The sequence below is a fragment of the Triturus cristatus genome, chromosome 8 (genome assembly GCF_964204655.1).
Source record: "Triturus cristatus chromosome 8, aTriCri1.1, whole genome shotgun sequence".
Lineage (NCBI taxonomy): Eukaryota > Metazoa > Chordata > Amphibia > Caudata > Salamandridae > Triturus > Triturus cristatus.
This window is the reverse complement of record NC_140591.1, coordinates 1,656,077,577-1,656,094,659: the sequence shown is the minus strand read 5'-3', so window position 1 is coordinate 1,656,094,659 and position 17,083 is coordinate 1,656,077,577. Positions and strand designations below refer to the sequence as shown.

The following is a 17,083-nucleotide window of genomic DNA, read 5'->3' as shown; positions in this document are numbered from 1 at the left end:
GTGTCTTTGGAAGTGTGCAGTGACTCTAGTCTATTTGGGGGCACCACATAGCGTGCCTGTGGAAAGTGTGCTTTAACACTTGGCTACAGTGAAGCAAAAGTGAGTGTGCTTCTATTTCTGCCCTTGAGTCAAATATGGCATTATAGATCACAGATGTCAAGTGGTGAAGTTGGATGTAGCCCAATCATATTTGTTTATGGTTGTTTGTGTATTAACCTTTTTTCCTTACACGTCTCCTTCCCCGCTGTTCCTTACACACATCCTTTGCCCTGCCTGGCCACTCCCAACACTCAGCGGTATTTGGCATACTGAGTTGGGACTGCCTGGAGGCGGGCCTTCTATGAGCAATCTGCAGATCCCGAGGACACAGCCTGTTTACCTAGACAATAAGGTAGTCCCTCTCCCAGGTGTAGGCCTTTTGCCCTTTATAGGGGGCTTCTCCTTTGAAGTTCACCTTTTGGGCTAATACCTGTGTGGCTCCTAGCAAGAGAGAGGTAACACCTCTCTCCCATGCAGGCTTTTACTGTGTCCTTTTCTGGGAATCGTTAGCATATCTCAACAGGAGGGCAGTAAGATGTATCACGGACTGACCCTATGTGCAATTGTTAAGGGCACAGGAGTGTGGAAATTTAGCTTGTAACTGAACATTATCTGCGCCATCTTGCCTTTTCCCAGCGCCACGCACAGCGAACGCACGGCCGCCATTTTTAGGCACCCCACTCTCTCCCCCGCTCATTGTCGATCGCCAGCGCGTTCCCCTGGCGCTGCAAGCATCCCCCGCGTGCCGGCCACCCCCGCTCTCTCATACACGGGCCATAAACCCTCTCCTTCTGCGCGACCCTGCCATGGAACCACATCCTACGCCTGACCGACATCCCATACATGGTCATGCATCTCTTTTTGATAACCCCCTTCCTCTGCGCCCCATTGTCCGAATCGATCCCAGGCCATCACCTAGCCCTGCGGATGCAGTTTATTGCCCCTATTGTAAGGGAAACACCCCACATCAAAGGGATTACAGTAGATCAAAAGCCCCTACCCCCTGAGACCCGGCCGGTCGCACACACCCCCGGGAATTGGCGGAATGTCCAGCTGTGTGATAGCCATCTCCTACTGTGGATGGGGTGGGGACTTCCACTGTAGATATGTGTGGGAACGAGCTCGAAGTGGGGATTCCGAGGATGTTCTTTCATGTTCCAAGACAATCTCAAGAATGTGCCATGTATGATAACCCTGCAATAAAGTCATAAACCTGTGTATAAGAGGCCAGGCCTCAGAGATGCAGTTAGAGCACCTCGTGACGATACCTTGCTGTCTGATCTGATGTGTTCTGCTCCGACGGAATAAAAACTTTGTTTCCTGCCTTCCAGTCTCCGGCGCCTGCCTCCTTCATTGGTAAATTATCGAATGGTATAAGAGGCGATTACCGCCGGGCAATACTTGAAGGGTTATCGACTGAAACTGCCGCTACCATTTAACAGGAGACTTTGAGCAACAAAGTTGAAACTTTGTAAAAGTTGCACATTTCAACAAGTTACATTAATTTCTACCTGAGTATCAAGTTGGGCTTAATGTAGCAAATCGTTTCATACCTTGGAGTGTCAACTTTGGTTGCACTGTTCGGACGTTAGAACAGCTGAATGGTGAGCGTGTTATCCTGTACTCGCCACTGAGGCAACCAAGTCTTTCCACAGTAAAAATGACAGTCAGAACACATAAAATACATGTTTTGCTCTGGAAAAATGTCGCACCCTGCCTTAGAGCTTGTTAGGCCTACCAAAGTGGTGGCATACACATATCACAGAGGGAGGTTTGACTTTGCCAAGAGTTTAAATAGCAAAGTCGGACCAGCACTCTAAATCTGGTCTTCAACTCTGCAATGACAGACTGGAAGACATGATTTACCAGTGTCACACCCAGGGTGGCACAACCGGTGCTCCAATCCCTAGTGTGACCCTCTAACTTACATGACTTGGATACCATATACTAGGGACGTCTGTTACCTTAAGCTAATGGGGTATAAAACATTTCCACATACAAGTGTTATGGTCAAGGCACCTGGCACTGAGCTTGATTACCAGTCCTCAGTGCACTCTTGACTCAAAAAACCAGCAGTATCACTCCAAAATCTTGGGGGTGACCATACAAGAAGGGGCATTTTCTTACAAGGAGCATCCAAGAGGGAGTCAGGCGTGACTTTGCCACATTGATAGTAAACCCCATCGAGTTCAGGAGGTCCGCTGTAGTCTGGCGGTGGGAGATGACAGTTTCGGGCGATCCCGCCTTCAACAGCCAATCCTAGAGGTAGGGGAAAGCTGGACCCCCTGACCTCCAAAGATTTGCTGCAACCATCCCCATCACCATGGTGAACCCTCGAGGGGCACTGGTAAGGCCAAAGGGAAGCACAGCAAACTGAAAGTTTTTGTGGCCCACCCTAAAACGCAAGTAACATCTATGGGTAGGGCTGTGGAAATAGGTGTCCTGCAAGTCCAGCACTACCATTCAGTCTCCCGGATCGAGGGCAGATAAGACATAAGCTAATTTGAGCATCTTGAGCTTCTCCATCTTCAGGAAGAAGTTGATAAGGCACACAATCAGAATAGAGCAGAGACCTCGGTCCTCTTGGGCACCAGAAAGTAGCAGGAGCAGCAACCACAACCTACTTCTGATTCCAGCACCTTCTCAATGTCCCCTTTGGCTGTTAGCGCCTGACAGAGCAGGGAGAGATTGTCCTGCATCAGCCAATCATAAGAAGGTGGCATGGCTGTTGGGTTCCTAAAAAGGGGAAAGAGTAACCGGCCCGATGATCTAGAATACCCATTCGTCTGATGTAATGGACTGCCAGTGAGGCAGGTGATTGCGGATCCTGCCACCCCCTGGGTGCCTGTGATAGTAAGCGGGCAAACTAAAGGGCATTTGGAAGCAGCAGCTGATAGGGTTTGGGGGACTGGGTCGACATCTGGCCGGTGGTCCCACGTTGTCTCTGGGAAGAGCCACGGAAACGCTGAGAAGCCGGTTCACATTAGTGGCTGGGTGGGAAAGGACGCAGTTGTTAGCACTTGCCGTACCCACAGAAGGGGCAAATGACAGAATGGGTTTGGTGGGAGGCATGGAGAGGCCCAAGCACCTGGCAGTAGCCTGGTTGCCCTTAAAGGGATCCAGTGCTAAGTCTGTCTTTTTGTGAAGGAGCAAGGAGCCATCAAAGGGCTTGTCCATAATGGAAGTTTGGCCATCTGCACAAGAAGCCAGTGTTTCTCAACCAGTCATGCCACCAATCATGCAATCGTTCTACCTAGCGAGTCGGTCATGTCAAGTCTGCAAGTCGGTCATGTCCAGTTGCTGTGTCTCTGCCATCTGCAATCGCCTGTGACAGTGTGGCACAGGCTTCCTGCGACCAAATCCCAAACTGTGTGGGTGTATCAGCCCAAAAGGCATGCCGTGCTCACCTACCACAGTGCTAGGCTCGCGGAAGAGAAAGTTCCTTTGACAATAGTGTCCACCTTCTTGTATTCTCATCTGGTGGAGTGGTACAGAATGTGCCAGGATTGACTTTTGAAGTGGAGGCTTGGACCAGTAGGCTCTCTGGAGTGGGGTTCTGGGTGAGAAAACTGGGAACCCCAGGAGTGGGGCAGTGGCAACTATCCGTTTAACAGGATCCCCTGTGTAGGGCGTGGACCAGGCTCCAAGCAGGACCTTTGTAGGGACTTTATTGAATAGGAGTAGAGGTTCAGAGGGGGTGACTGCCAGCTAAACCCCTGTCAAGTTCATCATGACTCTCACAGAGGGCAGCATAAGGTCCTTGACCTCAGCCGCCCTTTGCACCACCATTGCAAAAAAGGTCCTTTCCTGGAAAACAGTCAGAACACTGCAGTCTTGACCACGTGTGTTCCGACTACGTAAGTGCAACCACGCTTGCCTTAACCACGCATATGCCTTAAACACGTATATGCATGATTAAGGTAGTGCATGGTCTAGCTGCTGGCTAGACAGAAGATGGTGAAGACAGAAGCAAGATGATGCCATGATGAGGTAAGTGGGACTAGGAGGCAGTTTTCAGGGCTGGGACAGCTTGGGGGTTTAGGTTAGTTTTAGGGACAGCATTGGGGTGGGGTGTTGGGGTAGTGTAAGTAAAGGGGCAGGGGTTTATGCCTCAGGGCATTGGGAGGGCAATGGGTAGTTGGAGTAGTTTTTAGGTTGGGGTCGAGTAGGTTTCAGGGCAGTGGAAGGGGGTGGAGTAGTTTAAGGGAGAGAATGGGGGTTGGGGTGTCGGGTGGTGTAAGTAAAGGGGCAGGGTGTAGGCCTTAGGGCAGTGGGAGGGGAACGTGTGGCTGGGGGTCAGGTAGATTTCAGGGCAGTGGAAGGGTTTGGGATAGTTTAAGGGACAGCGTGGAAGTGGAGTTGGGTAGTGTAAGTAAATGGGCAGGGTGTTAGGCCTTAGGGCAGTTGGAGGGGAATGGGTAGTAGGGGTTGTTTTTAGGGCTTGGGGGTCGGGGTAGGTTTCAGGGCAGTGGGAGGGGTTGGGGTTGTTTGAGGAACAGCGGGGGTCGGGGAAGTGTAAGTAAAGGGGCAGGGTTTAAAGCCTTAGGACAGTGTGAGGAGAATGGGTAGTCAGGGTAGTTTTTAGGGCTGGGGGTCATGGTAGGTTTCAGGGCAGTGGGAATGGTTGGGGTAGTTTAATGGACAGCGGGGGGTAGTGTAAGTAAAGGGGCATGGTTTTAGGCCTTAGGGCAGGGGAGGGGAATGGGTAGAGTCAGCTCTGGTGTGCGTGAGCCGGGGTAGTGTAAGTAAAAGGGCAGGGTTCAAGGCCTTAAGGCAATGGGAGGGGAATGGGTACTCGGGGTCGTTTTTAAGGCTGGGGGTCAGGGTAGGTTCAGGGCAGTGGGAGGGGCTGGAGTAGTTTTAGGAACAGCGCGGGGTCTGGGTAGTGTAAGTAAAGGGGTAAGATTTTAGGCCTTAGGGCAGGGGTAGGGAAATAGGAAGAGTCAGCACAGGGTGAGAGGGTCGGGGTAGTGTTTGTGAAGGGTCAGGGTTTTAGGAACTGCATTGGGTGGGAGGGGGACAGTTAGTGGGGTGGGGGGCGGTTAGGGTAGTGGCGACCTTAGCCACAAATACCCCTTTACCATTCATGCCTATACCACAAAATTGTGTGGTAAAGGCATGGTTGATAGAGGGATGCATTGCTAAGATGCATTCATGGTTTGGGCTGCGTGGTAGAGGCACGCTTGGTTTAACCATGTGTACAACCCTCTTTCCTCTATAGCCATGGTGGGAGGAGAGACCAGGCCAGTGCCTGGTTAGATGTCCAAACCACTGGCATCTGCCAGTTACTAGGGGCCTGACTGGCGTCAAAGGCGAACAAGCTGGTGCAAATCCATAGGGGGCTCCCTCTGAACCAGTGGGGCCTGAAGGAGCTCCAGAGGGGTCAATCTGCCCAAATAAGAGGTGCATGGACTCATAGATGTCTTTGAGTTGGGCGGAGGCCACTCCAGTTCTGGGAAATTCTGGAAGGTGCGGAGCAGACCCAGGCAAAGGCTCGAGGTGGAAGCATGTGAGAACATGGCCTCGACTTGTGTCGTCATTCCCACTGCTCTTCTGAAGGTTTGGACTGGAGTGGCAAAGTCAAAGAGTGCTTTAAATTCTTGGGTTTCTTCTTTTTGTGGGGTTTACCCAACAAAGATTTCAACTGATATGATGAACATCGAGAGCGGCTCCACAAATTGTCCAGGGACCGTCAACGCGATCAGGATCTTGATCATCACAGGGTTATCTGATGTGAGGTGGTGAGGAGCTTCAATCAGCACTCTTACATAACCTTTGAGTGCATGGCACAGCAGTTCTCACAGACTTGGAGTCATAGTCCTGCTCCAAGCACCCCAGACAAACTCGGTGTGGGTGTGACAGGTAAACCAGGGTTTGAAACCACCTGTTTTTAGGGGTCATTCCTAGCACAGGAGGAAGCTAAGTCTCAAAAAAGGCTTTGATAAAACATCAAAAAAAGTCAGTCAAAAAACGACTGGAGGTAGCTCTCTGGATTTGCGCTGACTGGTGTGGAAAGAAAAGAACTAATGTCAGCGCACTGCGGTGCCACCTATATAGGCCAATGTGGAGCCGAATGACACCACGTATCGGCGTGCAAAGGTACAGCATGAAAAGTTTCTGGACCCAGTCTGATGACTTGGGATAATTCTACACTAAGGAAACTTCTGCTAATAGTCTCTATCAGATACTTCTGGGTAGTTTTGATTCATGTGAAATTCAAATTACAGAGTTTGCATGTCCCCACAGGCAGGCAGAAATAATCAAACATTTATAAGTAGTAAGAAAGATCCTATCATGCATAATATGGTGTAAGATGATTTCTACAGATGGTTCTGCTTCAAACAGCTTTCCCCATGTAAAATCAGTGGGATTAATGGGTTTTAGAAGAGGAGTCACTCGTCTCAAGGATAACTCTGATTTTAACAAGCAGGCGAACAAGCAATGTTTTACAAAACAGTTGCAGGTCGAAGTGTCCAGAGCAACAGGATTTCTCTAGATCAAGTGAGTCAATGAGTAGAAAAATGACTGCAAGGATGAGTGACTGAGTTGATGGATGGAAACATTCACCTGTCCACCCTTTGCCTCACTCTTGTATTGACCCTTTCCTCCATCCATAATAAAACATTTACCCACTCTCTCTCATTCTCTCACTCTCTAGCTCTCTCTCTCACTCAAACACACGCCAGTCAACAATGAAGAGGCACTTTCAGTTCCAAGCATGAGCTATGTTTGCTTTGAAATCAATGGATGGCATCCATTGAAGGCCCGGAAATAAATCAATTTGGATACTAGATGGCAGTAATGCTGGATTTACTAATTAACTTGCCTCTTAATAGCATTCAGTGGTCTATAGTACTCAGAAATATTCTAGAATTTGAAGATTACTCAAGTATGCTGAACTCTTTCGGCACTTAAATATATGAAAATCAAACCCATTGGACTCAAGATTGGTGTTAACTAGTACATGTGGAAAAGAACTTCAGAGTCACATGTGTCTCAAACCACTCCTTTCTACCTGACAGAAACAAAATGGTATATAGTAATAAGTGTTTGCAAATAATCATTAATAAAATCCTGCCCCTACTCCCAATATGCGCCAGTATCACAATGGTTTGTGTATTAATGCTATTGTGCCTAGACTACGGTACTTCTTTACGAGTAGGTCTCCCAAAATACGTTACTCAGAGACTACAAGAAGTTCAAAATGCATCAGCCAGATTAGTTTTGGGTTTAAGCCTCAAAATCTAATTCTCTAGCCATTTATGGGAATTGCACTGGCTATCTTCTCAATGTTCACAAGATACATACCGTCTAGAGGGTTGAGATCATCCTCCCAACATCAACTACTGATTCCCAAACTTGTAAAAGCAAGAGCCAGAGTTTATGAGTTTCAAAGGTGCGTGTTAGAAATGGGGGTCTTTAGTTGGCAGCGGTTTTCACCCTGTCCAAGTAGAGACCCTTATTCTAGTTGGGGTAAAGGAGTTACACACCAAGATAACCCCTGCTCTCACCCTTGGTCACTTGCCATGAGCAGTCAGGCTTATTACGGAGGCAATGTGTAAAGCACTTGTACATATACACATAGTAACAGAGTGAAAACAGAGCAAAATGACACACACCAGTTTAGAAAAAAAAAATATTTATCTTAATAAAACAAGACAAAAATCCAACATATACAAATCAAGCGAAGCCTTTTAAAAAGTTCAAAATAGTTCAGTCCGTAGGAAACTATAGCTGCGTCACTTTTACACAAAAATACCAGGGATGTGTCAAAATCAAAGACGAAAACAGACAACCTGGAGGTGTGTCACCAGAAAAGCAAAGCAATGCATTGGTTCCTTCCTCCCAGGGAAGGTCATGCGTCGGTTCCTTACTGCAAGGAGAGGTGCTGCATCGGTTCCTTACTGTAGCACTGAGGAGGTGATGCATTGGTTCCTTTTTGTTAGAGGAGGTGATGCGTCGGTTCCTTACTATCAGGGGAGGTGATGTATCAATTTACAGACATGCTGCCTCGGTTCCCTACTGCTGGGCAACATCGATGAAGATCTTGCTCCCAGGTGCATCGAAAATGCGGATTCACTAGATCAATTCAGCGGTGGCAAAATAGGAGCTATTTTGATTTTCCAGCAGTGAAGCAGCTGATGCGTCAATTTTTTTATCCACACAGCAGGGCCTGCGTCTGAGTCGGAGCCGAAGCGGGTGCCATTGACGTTGGTGACACTGGGCTCTGGACTTGGACTGCAGTGATCTTTCAGCCACATGGCAGAAGCTGAGTCGATTCTTCGGTTGCATCGCTGCGATGCATTGGTTTTTCAACCGCACAGCATTACTGCAGCGGTAAAAACAGTTGCTGAAGGTAGATGTGTGGATTTTCTTCAGTCCTTTGCAGCAAAGCTACTTCCAAGGACCCAGAACTAGACGTGGCACCACTTGGCAGGTCAGAACTTCCTGCAGAGGATTTCAGGGACTGCTGGTGAAGTCTTTGAGGACCCTGAGACTTCTCAACAGGAGCCAAGCACAAACAAGCCCTTGAGAACCTTGGCAAACAGGATGATGAAAACAAAGTCCAGTCCTTTCTCTGCCCAAGAGAGAAGCAGCAAACAGTAGGCCAGCCAAACACAGCAACAAGCAGAGTGGCAATTACCCTCCTACAGCTTCTCCAGCTCTTCTTGGCAGAATCTCATCTTATTTATTTATTTATAAAGTTTTATATAGCGCGAACAAGATCCCAGGGGATATCAGAGCGCTTTACAGTCAAACTAGAACAGGAAACAACAACAGAAAAAAAAATACAAATGAACCATAAAGTGCACGAAAATTCACATTAAAGTTATGTTAAACACAGTATAGAGTAAGGACAGCAGAACAAAAAAAAAAAAAAAAGTATGGTAATAAATGTTGACGCAATGGAAGAAGGAACAATGTCAATGGGCCAAGGTGATTAGCCAAATTACTGAAGGAGTTTGTTCATCAGGAATCTTTTGACTTCCAGTTTGAACACCGTTGTTCTGGTGATTCTGCGTATTTCTGGAGGAAGAGAGTTCCATATCCTTGGAGCCGCACCAGAGAAGGCTCTGTGAGAGGTTCACTTTTTGTTAAAGATAGGTGGTTTCAAGAGTAAGGTAGTAGCGCTTCTAGAGACTCTTGCACCACCAGATAGCTCAAGTTTTTGCGCCAGATACCTGGGCGTCTTGAAGTGGATAGCTTTGTGCATCATCATGGTAATTTTTAGCTGGGTTCGTGCTTCATAGGGGAGCCAATTTAGAGTTTTTAGGACTGGCGATATGCGCTCATTGCGTTTGGAGCCTGTAACCAATCTAGCGGCAGCATTCAGTGAAGCCCTTAGCGCAGCCAGGGTGTATTTGGGCAGGCCACAGAGGGTAGCACTGCCGTAATCTATCCTCGGTATGACCAGAGCTTGAACCACCTGCTTGAAATCCTTCAGTGGAAGGAAAGGTTTGATGTTTCTGAGTGTCCTAATCAAGTGGTTTGCTCCTTTACATGTATTGCTGATATGATTTTTCATATTCAGGTTATTATCCATGGTGACTCCTAGAGATTTGGCTGAGTTTACGATGAGCGGAGTGCAGTTGAAAGCAGTGAGGTGGCTCATCCAGAGGTCAAGATTGGGGGTGTAATTCTGAGGACAGACAAGCAAGAATTCTGTTTTTGAGGTGTTGAGCAGGAGATGGTTCTCAGTTAACCAGTTTTGAGTATAAGTTAGGATGGTGTTGAGTGATATGAGGTTTTCCGGGGATGAGATTTTCAAGTAGAGTTGCGTGTCATCGGCATACATGTGGAAATGGATATCCATGGAGTTAAGTGCGTTAGCTAATGGTTCCAAGCAAAGGTTGAAGAGGATAGGAGATAAAGCAGATCCTTGGGGGACCCCCATGAGAACGGGCGAAGGCTTGGAGAGAGAGTGATTTGCCTTGACTCTTTGCGATCTGTGATGGAGGAAGGACGAGAACAACTGTAGCACCTGATCACCAAAACCCATCCTGTTTTGCAGAATGGATAAGAGGTTGTCATGATTGACCGTATCAAAGGCAGAGGAAAGGTCAAGGAGGATCAGGAGGCAGGATTCATTTTGATCGAGAATCTTTAGAATGTCATCCATTACATGAATGAGGGCCGATTCAGTGCTGTGTCCCGTACGAAAGCCGGATTGATGTTGGTCCAAGAGCTGGTAGTTCTCAATGTGGGCACAGAGTTGGGCCTGAACGCATTTTTCAAGGAGTTTCACAAGGGTGGGTATGTTGGAGATAGGTCGGAAATTATTGAGGTCTGTCCTATCAGCGTAAGGTTTTTTTAGTATAGGGGATACTTGAGCTGCTTTTAAGCAATCAGGGATTGTGCCTTGTGACAGAGTCGCATTTACAATCCTTGTCCAGGTAGGGATGAGTGCATTCTTGATTTCCTTGAAAATGGATGGGGGTAACGGGTCACTGAAGTGGTTGGACGGGTTGATATTCCGGAGAATCTTTTTGATGTCTTGTTCACTGAGCGGGGTAAAGGTGCCCCAGGCCGCAGAAGTGTTATCAAGTTATGGTGTCAGAGGTTCAGTACTTATACCAGTTTCTGCCCTTGAAGTAGGCAAACTTCAAAGGAAAGTATTTGGAGTGCACAAGACCCTGCCTTTCCCTGGCCTGGCTCCAGACACACCACAGGGGGGTGGAGTCAGGTATGTTTGAGGACAGGCACAGCCCTATTCAGGTGTCATTGAGACCTCTTCCCACTAATCTAGCCCAGGAAGGCCCATCAGCCTGGTGATGGGCCATCAGGATATGCAGGGCACACCACAGCTCCCTTTGTGTGACAGTCTAGAGTGAATGCACAAACAGCCCAACAGATGTGGATTGCATAGGCAGGCAGATGCACAGAATGGTAAAGCAAGAAATTGACCACTTTCTAAAAGAGGCGTTTTTAAACACGCAATTTGCAAACCAACTTCACTAAAAAATGTCTTTTTAAATTGTGAGTTCATGGATCCCAAACTCCAAATCTCTATCTCTTCACAACTGGAAGTTACACTTGTAAGAGATTACAAGGCTGCTTCAATTATAACCTATGGGAGAGACAGTCCTTGCAATAGTGAAAAAAGAGTTAGCAGTATTATCAGATCATGTAAAACACACCAGTAAATGCCCTCCCTTTTAAATACACTGCACCATGGCCATGGGGCTACCTTGGGCCCTCCTTGGGGGAGCCTTACATGCAGTTAAAGGGAAAGTTTGGGCCTGGCAAGTGGGTGCACTTGCCAGGTTTGTATGGCAGTTAAAATCTGCACTCACAGACACTGCAATGGCAGGTCTTAGACATGTTTGCAGGGATACTCATATGGGTGGCACAACCTGTGCTGCAGGCCTACTAGTAGCATTTGATTTACAGGCCAGGGCCACACCTGGTGCACTTTACTAGGGACTTACTAGTAAATCATATAATGCAATCATGGAAAAACCAATCACCAATACTATTTAGGCAGAGGACATATGCACTTTAGCACTGGTTAGCAGCGGTAAAGTGCCCAGAGTCCAAAAACCAACAAAAATAAAAATAGGCAGAGGAAGGCAAAACATTTGGGGATAACCCTGTAAAAAGGGGCAGGTCCAACCGCATGGAACACGATGCTGTAACATTTAAGATCACAATCAGACCTTTTCCATTTTCAAAAGAGAATTAAAAATATATCTGTTTCGTCTTCAACTTGAAGATATTCAGCAATTCAACTACAACCATGGCCTTTTTGATTTCACGCCTTTCTTGTTCCTGATGCCTCACAATTTTGTGTTCAAGCACCTGCATGCCTCTAGGGAGGTCATATATCCACTATACAAACTTTAAATACAAATACTGACAGAGTTCAACGCCGATCAGTGCCAGTGCTCCATTCTAGTACTCACTTAAATATTACTGGACTGGGAACAGTACTAAACACGTCTGTGCTCTCTTTCTGTAGTTTTCCAGTGGTTTACAAAAACAATCCATTTATTAAATAATTTAACACCACAAGAAGCCACTTTACTACACCACCACAAGAAACCACAAAAGGGTGCTAGATTGCGACAAAGGGTCTCAAAGTTGTCTTGCTGCAATGGCAAGAGGAGCACCCAAACAGCAAAGCGTCAGTTGTCCTGGGTCTATGGAAATCCTTGCACTGACACTTATTGTAAAGTACATTAGTACCAAATACACATGCTGTGTTTATGGAATCTTATATACAAATGGGAACAAGTGCTTAGTATCAAGCAAGCAATATGGGGTGAACAGTGATTTGATATAAGAAACATCAGTCCTGGGAGTTCATTTCTGTGCTTGGAGGAGATGTACCTTATTGTCAGGTTAAACCCTCCTTTCATGGCTCCAGTTCATCCGGCACTGGGAAGCCCTCTACATTGGAGCCAGGGTTCATCTCCTGACGGGAACTCACGTGGTCTTCACATTTGGAGGTTGGCTCCTCAGCCCCGATGAACTTCAGATTCACTGTAGGAAATAACACATATTAATTGGTCCCAAAACACACCAAGCACTGGAGGATAGTGGAGTACCGGCACTCAATGAAACATATTATTGCTGTTGCTGTTGCTGCATGACCACTTGTCATGAAATCCCACAGCCAGTCAGGAGTTTTCAGCAAACAATGCTTTTTTATTAGTATAATCAGCTTTATTTAGAATAAAGGCATATACAGGTGAATATATATACAACAAAATATAAATGAAGCCAACAAGAATACTAAATCCTGGAAACAAAACTAAAGCTGTTTAAATTTTCCGAATTTCATCAGGAAAGAGAGGAAGAGAGAAGAAAAGAAAAGAGGGGGAGGAAAAAGGGAAAAGTAAGTGAAGACCAATAACAAAACTAAAAGTAATAAAGAGAATGCCTTTTAAGAAGAGAAAAATGGTAAGAAAAACAATATTTGAAAAGAAAATAGAGGTAAGAAAAAGCGGAGAGAGTAGGAGTTCATGGAGGTTTACAGTTTCCAGAAAGCATAGAATTCATATTTAGCTAAGCTATTTTGTTTAAAAAGTTTGTTAACCCCTTTGTTGCTCTGCCTTTTCCTCCCCCTGTGCTAAGCCTTTTAGACTATTTGGGGTAATTTGTGAGTAAGCCCCTATAAAGTTTTGTCCAGATAAGGTATCCATGCCAATTTTGAGTCCTTTTCTTCCAACATCTAGTGGATTCTAACGGTACCCAGGGTTTGTGGATTACCCTGGAGGGGACCGAGAAATTGGCCAAAATACAGCTAATTAATGGGTTGTTTTTTTAGAAAAAAGTACTACAGACAAAAGCATTTAGCGCTAGGATAATTATCGCCGGCTAACATGGATTTTTATCGCTGAGATAGCGTGCTATTAGCAACGCTTATCTCAAAAGCGATAAAAATCCTAGCTCTAACTGCCAAACGTGAGATTATCGCTGAAAACCCAGCGATAATCCCACGAAGTTTGGCGATAGCTTGCTGATAGGGCCTCACAAACTTAGCCATGATATCCACCTTCCATAGGATATCATGGCTAAGTCAGTTTCAAAGCAGGCGTAAGGAAAGTAGAGATAATAGAGGTTATCGCTACTTTTCCTGTCGCTATGCTGCTTTGCGTGAGGCTTGATAATAGGAGAGATGTCGCTAAGCGACATTTCTCCCGTTATCCTGGGGAGGAACGCCCACTTTGCAAAGATGGGCGTTAGGAATTCAGGCGCTAAGGCAAGGTTTCATGCGATAGCGTGTCCTTGCTAATATAGCGATAAAATTATAGCCACTTTTCGGCGGAAAACGGCCGCAAAAGCGGTGATAATTTTGCATCGCCGCCTTGTAGATATGCCCCCTGGTTTTTTCCCTGCAAAAATGTATTAACAAAGGGTTTGTGTTGCTAAAATCACTATTTCCCAGCATTGAGGAACTGGCAGACGTTTGTCAGGAAACCAAAATTTCCAACATAGTTTTGGCATTTAACTGGGACATAGTGTATTTTTCCTATTTTTTGGGCTTTCAACCTCTTTCCAGTCAGTGGTAGAAATGAGTGTGAAAGCAATAATGCATCCCAGAGAACTAACTATACACTTCTGCAAAGCAGACAAAATGTTGAATTCAGCAATGGGTAATTTGTGTCTAAGGTGTTCTGTAGAAACTAACAATTGAAATAAGAAAATATTGAAATTGAATTGGAAAAAACATTCATTTGTGCCAACGTTTTCACCTGTAACGTCTTGTAAGTATGGCAGATTTTTAGTAGCAATATATCGTTACATCTGCTGAACTCTTCTGGTTGCAGGGATTGATAGGACTTGTAGGTTCCTTAAGAACCCAAGGTACCCAGAGCTTATAACTGAGCTGTGTCTTGCACTGGTTCTTCATTGTGTACGGGTATATAGTGATTCATTTGGTAAAATATAAAGAGTGAAAAATAGGTATCAAGGAAACCTATATATTTCCAAAATGGGAACAAAATATAGAGTTTAGAAGCAGTGGTTATTTGCACATCTCTAAAATTGTGGGTACCCATACAAATGTGAATTAGAGGACATCTTTCACAATTACTTCTTTTTACAGATTGTCTTACATTTGACTGGCAGAAATGCAAAGAAAGTCAATTGGTATAACACTTGTTCTTCATTTCTGTATTCCCCTAAGTCTCCCTATAAAAATGGTACTTCACTTGTGTGTGTAGGCCTAGTGCCCATCACCGGAAACGGCCCAAAACGCAACGTGGACACAGCATTTTTCCAGTGAAAACTGACCATTTTTTGCAATGTGCCTAGCTGTGGACTTTGGACCCTAGCTCAGCTGGCCCCTAGTGAAACCCAGAAAACCTATACATTTTTGAAAACTAAATACTCAGGGAAATCCAGGATGGGGTGACATTTGTGGCTCTCACTAGGTCCTGTTGCCCAAAATCCCTAGCAAACCTCAAATCTTTGTAAAAAAAAACCAAATACCTCACTTGTGTGGGTAGGCCTAATATCCGCAACAGGAAACGCCCCAAAACGCAACGTGGGCACATCACATTTTTCCAGTGAAAACTGATGCTTTTTTCGCTATATGCCTAGCTGTGGATTTTGGACTCTACCTTTGCTGGCAACTAAGGAAACCTAGCAAACCTATACATTTTTTAAAGCTAGACATCCAGGGAAACCCAGGATGGGGTGGTTTGTGTGACTCTCAAAGGGTCTGTTACCAAAAATCCCTTGCAAACTTCAAGCTTTATCAAAAAAACACATTTTACTCATATTTCTGTGATGAAAAGTTCTGGAATCTGTGCGGATCGACAAACTTCCACCCACCCAGCATTTCCTGAAATCTCCCAATAAAAATGGTACCTCATTTGTATGGGTAACCCTAGTGCTCGTGACAGGAAACGTCCCAATACGCAACGTGAACACCACATTTTTCCAGTGAAAACTGACCCTTTTTTTTTTCAATGTGCCTAGCTGTGGATTTTGGACCCTTGCACAGCCGGCACATAGGGAAACCTAAAAAATAGCTATAAATGTTTTAAAACTAGACACCCAGGGTAATCCAAGATGGGGTGACTTGTGTGGGTCTCTCTAGGTTGTGCTACCCAGAATCCCTTCTAAACCTCAAACTTTGTCAAAATTCACATTTTCCTCACATTTCTGTGATGGAAAGTTCTGGAATCTGCAGGGAGCCACAAACCTCTAACCACCCAGCATTTTTCCAAGTCTCCCGATAAAAATGGTTCTTCACTTGTGTGGGTAGGCCTAGTATCCGTGACAGGAAACAGCCCAAAACGCAACGTGGACACCGCATTTTTCCAGAGAAAACTGAGCAATTTATCGCAATATGCCTAGCTGTGGATTTTGAACCATAGCTCTGCCGGCACCTAAGGAAATCTAGCAAACCTATACATTTTTGAAAACTAGACATCCAGGAAAATCCAGGATTGGGTGACTTGTGTAGCTCTCACCAGGTTCTGTTACCCAGAATCCCTTGGAAACACCAAACTTTGTAAAAAAACTAATTTTCCTCACAGTTCTGTGATGGAAAGTACTGGAATCTGCACGGAGCCACAAACTTCCAACCACCCAGCATTCCCCAATAAAAATGGTACCTCACTTATATGGGTAGGCCTAGTGTCTGCGAGAGAAAATGTCCCATAACGCAACATGGACATATCACCTTTTTTTAGTGAAAACTGACCCTTTTTTCGCAATATACCTGTGGATTTTGGTCCCTAGCTCAGCCGGCACCTAGAAAAACCTAGCAAAGCTTTACATTTTTTAAAACTAGATACCTTTGGGAATCTAGGATGGGGTAACTTGTGTGGATATCACTAGGTTATGTTACCCAGAATCCCTTGCAAGCCTCAAACTTTGTCAAAAAAACAAATGTTCCTCATATTTCTGTGATGGAGAGTTCTGGAATCTGTGGGGAGCCACAAACTTCCAGCCACCCAGCATTTCCCAAAGTCTCCCGATAAATATGGTACCTCACTTGTGTGGGTAGGACTAGTACCCATGACAGAAAACGGCCCAAAACGCAACATGGACACATCACATTATTCCAGTGAAAATTGACCCTTTTTTTCAATGTACCTAGTTGTGGATTTTAGACCCGACACCTAGGGAAACCCAGCAAACCTATACATTTTTTAAAACTCTACATCCAGGGGAATCAATGATGGGGTGACTTGTGTGCCCCGCACCAGGTTCTGTTACCCAGAATCCCTTGCAAACCTCAAACTTTGTAAAAAAAGAAAACACATTTTCCTAACATTTCTGTGATGAAAAGTTCTGGAATCTGCAGGGAGCCAGAAACTTCCACCCACCCAGCATTCCTCAAAGTCTTCTGATAAAAATGGTACCTCACTTGTGTGGATAGACCTAGTGCCCGTGACAGGAAATGGGCCAAAACGTAGTGTGGGACTTCAAAATTATCGATCACAAAAACACCTTGTTTTGCGTGAGGGTCACCTGCATTTTTGATCCTGGGCTCGGCGACTATCAAGAGAAACCTACCAATCCCAGACATTTCTGAAAACTAGACACCTGGGGGAGTCCAGGGAGGTGTGGCTTGTGTGGATCC

The 17,083-nt window shown here is 45.5% G+C and overlaps 1 long non-coding RNA gene across 1 annotated transcript in view; it reads right to left on the bottom strand.

Annotated features, from left to right (window-relative positions):
- LOC146808500 (uncharacterized) overlaps positions 1-17,083 on the bottom strand; it is a 75,096-nt gene that overhangs the window by 37,337 nt on the left and 20,676 nt on the right. The window contains exon 3 of the long non-coding RNA XR_014968004.1: positions 12,370-12,522. This is a non-coding gene — a long non-coding RNA (uncharacterized LOC146808500). The remainder of the gene's footprint in view (positions 1-12,369; positions 12,523-17,083) is intronic.